General features: G+C 39.0%; 1 pseudogene; it reads left to right on the top strand.

The window, feature by feature from the left end:
* LOC119358393 overlaps positions 1-3,920 on the top strand; it is an 8,657-nt pseudogene extending 4,737 nt beyond the window's left edge.
* The last annotated feature ends 424 nt before the right edge of the window (positions 3,921-4,344 follow it).

Here is a 4,344-nt window from a genome sequence, read left to right as displayed (position 1 = left end):
AGGGTTAGGGTTTCCCTGCCGAGGCTTATATAATGCCTATCTATCTGAGATGAGCCTAGATAGACATCCATTAATAGTTTCTGTATGTGAGATGGGCCTCTTCTTTGGTCCGCTTGTAATTGTTTTCAAGGTAGGCCTATCTGCTCGCCTGCGTTGGAAAGATCTAGTTTTCGACACGCACGTTTCTGCCTTGACCTTTCCGAGATATAGGCCCAAGAAAACCCATCTCAAATAGCCTATTTTGTGGTAAGCAGAGAGCGAGCAAACGCAGGCCTCAAGCAATGCACGCTTTGTGTGGCGGGTTAGCCTACCTAGTTGGGAATTTCGGAGAAGTGAACAAAAAAAAGATAGGAAATCTGAAAAACAGATAAAAAAATATATAATATTGCAAAACAATAGAAAAATAAGGAGGACTTATAAAAAGTTGGTACAAAAAAATTGTTCCCGGATTTTAAAAATATTTGCAAAGATGAAAATATGTTCCTTAATTTCAAAAATGTTTATTCATTTACAACATGTTTGGTAATTTTTAAAATTCTCTTGAACGTAAAAATATTCGTGAATGATTTTCCTAAAATCCCAAAAATGTTCAGGAATTTTTAAAAATGTATTTCGCTTTATTTAAAATTTTCAATGTTCCTTGTTTTGTAAAAAAAGGTTTGAGAAAATATTCACGAATTTGTAAAATTTCCATGAATTTTAGAATATGCTCATGATCTTTAAAATGTATCTGAATTTTTAAAAAATTCAGGAAACTAAAAGATAATCATGAATTCAAAAAGATCTCATGAATTTGAAAATGTTCTTGAATTTCAAAAAATATACATGAATTAATTTTTTTTATGGATTTAGAAAATATTCTGAAAAACATGAACTTGTAAAAATGTTCACATATTTTTAATAATTTTGAATTTACAAATATACATAGTTTCAAAAATGTTCCAAAATTTAAAGTGTGTTATTGATTTTAAAAAATCACATATTATAATGTAGAACAAAAAATTGAAGGAGATAATGAAAAGAATAAACAGAAAATAAAAACTGTTGGAAGAAACAGAAAAAAGGAAAAAAATCAAATAAGGTTCTATAACCTTCTTAAAAACGTCGGGAGAACGAATAAAAAAAGATAGTGAGCCACCTATATAGCTGCTAGGGTGCTTGTTTGGTCAACATTCTCTGCATTACAAAAGGAATAGGGTTTGCCTTGCCGGCCGTCTTAGAAACTCCCTTTGATGCCCTTAGTGTAGTAGTGAGTATTATTGATCCATGCATTAGTATGTACCGTAAAATCATCATAATATTTTTTTTCTTGGTATACATATTTTCCTTCAGCTAACCAATACTACTCAGCATTAACGTACATGTATGTCCCTGGGAAGAAAACTCAAGCCTAAGTGTTTCCCTAGAAAACATACATATTCCATAAAAAATGGAACACATGCATCGCTCTAGATGGTCATGCACAAAGCTCTTAAGGTGTGCTGATGTAACGTCAGTGACCGGGTACGGAAACCATAAACTTTGATGCACCAATAATTTAGTTAACAAAGTATTATCAATTGATCTTCAAAACTGCACGTACAATTCTTCAAGCGATCGATCTAGTGAACTCTTATTACAATAGTTGGATATTGATATATTTTATTACTACGGTAAGAAAATACAAAACATTAAACATTTACATTATTGTATAATTATTACAATAATAAAAAAATATACAAAATATCTACATTGATTATATCATGTCTTGAAAATGAGGAGTTAGGTAATATCATGTATTTTTATATGCCCTTGTGTAGTCGTGTTTACGCAATTAATGGCGATTTATGAAAAAGGCAATTAACTATGGAATTCCTATGATAAAACCAGGTACCTCATTGTGGTTGATGATGTATGGACGGTAGCAACATGGGATACAATCAGACCCAAGTTGCCAGACAACAAAAACGGCAGCAGGGTCATTGTGACCACTCGGATAGAGAGTGTAGCCGAAGCATGCGGTGATGCTAGTGTTGATGGAGACCGCATTCATCAGATGAAACCCCTTGATTTTGATGACTCCAAGAAGTTGTTCCTCAGCAGAGCATTTGGTTCAGAGAAAAACACTTTGCACAATGATCTGAGAGGTGAAATGGACAAAATCTTAAGAAAATGTGGTGGGCTACCAATGGCCATTATTAGCATTGCCAACCTCTTGGCGAGCTACAAATCACCAGAGAGCAAAGATATGTGGGAAAGAATATGCAAGTCAATTGGTTCTCAAATGGAGAACCACCCTACCCTTGAGGGCATGAGGAAAATAGTTACTCTCAGCTATAACCACTTGCACTATTATCTCAAGGGTTGCATAATGTACCTTAGTATTTTCCCAGAGGATTATATAATCACCAAGAAGCGGCTCTTGAAGAGATGGATCGCTGAAGGACTAGTTGCCGAGATCCGAGGTTTGACCTTAATGGAGGCTGCAGAAGCCTACTATAATGAGTTATTGAGTAGGAACATGATTGTTCGGGCCGATGATCCCAAATGGACGGTGGAGACGTGTCAGGTACATGACATGGTCCTTGAGGTCATGGTGTCCAAATCCCTGGAGGCTAACTTTGTTAGCCTAGTAGGTGGCTCATATGAAGGGATGTCCTATGGTAGCATTCGCCGCCTGTCCATCCATGGTGGAGAGGTAGTATCCGAAGGCTCTCGGTCCAACAAAATTGCAACCTCACATGGTAGGAAGAATGACATCGAGGTGATGAACATGGAGCATGTCCGATCACTAAGCATGTTTGGCCCTGAAGATAACATGAAGATGCTTGATCGTCTAGGTGAGTTACGTTTGCTCAGGGTACTTGACCTGGAAGACTGCACGGCCATAAAAAAACATTTGAGACATGTTTGTCGCATGTACCTTCTCAAGTTTTTGAATTTGAAAGGAACAAGTATTAGTGAGATGCCTCCGAAAGTCGGTGACCTAGAAAATTTGGAGACCCTTGATGTACGTCAGACGCACCTTGAAGATCTACCGTGAACGGTGAGAAAGCTAGAGAAACTGGAACACCTCCAATTCAACAAGAAGGACGCCATAATTTATACGTCTTGGAGAGCAAGCAAGGGCCTTGGTAGGATGAAGGCACTACAGACGGTGAATGCAGTAGTTTTCGGAAGTGATGCTGATGTTGTGGAAGAGCTCGGTAACCTACAACAAGTGAGAGAGTTACGTATGGATGTGGACTGCGGTCCCCTTGATCTGAATGTTAGGAAAAATCTTGCTGTGTCCCTGGGCAAGATATATTCCCTGAGGTGGCTCAACGTTACCGACCATCCTTGGGTCAACTGTACCAACCCTCATGGGCACCCACGATATTTGGACTTCATACATGAAATCGACCCCCCGCCGCGGCTCCTCAGATATCTTAGGATCGGCTCAGGCATTAGCAAATTGCCCGACTGGGTCGGGTCTCGGGTCACTGAATTATCTTACTGAGCTTTTCCTCTCTTGGACATACTTGGTTGGTGACCAACTGTTTGGCCCAGTATGTAAGCTGCCAAATCTGTTGGGCATACATTTGGAGGCGTACTACTACGTTGCTCCAGAGCTGGTTGCACAAACTGCCCACAACTTTCCAGCACTCAAGAACCTGTACCTGAACTTCGATATTGACTTTATGGAAGTTCTCAGATTTGAGGAAAAATAAATGTCAAAGCTCGAGAAACTCCAGGTGAGATTTCTACACAAAGAATCTACGATGCTCGAAGGCATGGAGCATTTGACAAGCCTTAAAGATGTGGTTCTCGATGGTAACAAAGACAACCCTGCATTGCACCGTGCAGTGAAGCGATTAAAGACGATGAACGGGAACCGCCAAAAATCCGATGAGATCAAGGTTGTGGTTAAATACGGCGCCGTGCAGTGGCCCAGTGTGTAGTTAGATGTGGTGATCGCTCTGTTTTGTCACTCTGCTTGATTACAGGAGTTTGGTTTGGTTCCCTTTTATTCAGTATCTGTTTCACAAGTGTTGTTTTTTGAGGTTTTTCTTCATATCTCTTTACTACTTTCCTGTAAGTTGTCGTTGCCAACTGGTTATCCCTACCATTGTGGTGTCGTTTGCTTCTTGTCCTGTAAAGCTAGCTGGGGGTCCTCAGCAGCTTAAGACTTGAGTTTGTTAAACAAGAATTATTATGATTATGTAATAAAGCCGAAGATTGTGGCAATCTAGACTGCTGTTGTTTTCTTGGTCATTGATTTACCTTTCCAAACAAATGTATATTTCTTAAACTCAGTTCCCCGTCGCTTTCCCCGTTTCTGTTTGATTCACAACCGTCAGACTTCATTGATTTAATTCTTGTTAT

This window comes from Triticum dicoccoides, chromosome 2A, assembly GCF_002162155.2.
Source record: "Triticum dicoccoides isolate Atlit2015 ecotype Zavitan chromosome 2A, WEW_v2.0, whole genome shotgun sequence".
Lineage (NCBI taxonomy): Eukaryota > Viridiplantae > Streptophyta > Magnoliopsida > Poales > Poaceae > Triticum > Triticum dicoccoides.
Note: the sequence above shows the minus strand (reverse complement) of the source record. Positions and strands in the feature narration are given on the sequence as shown.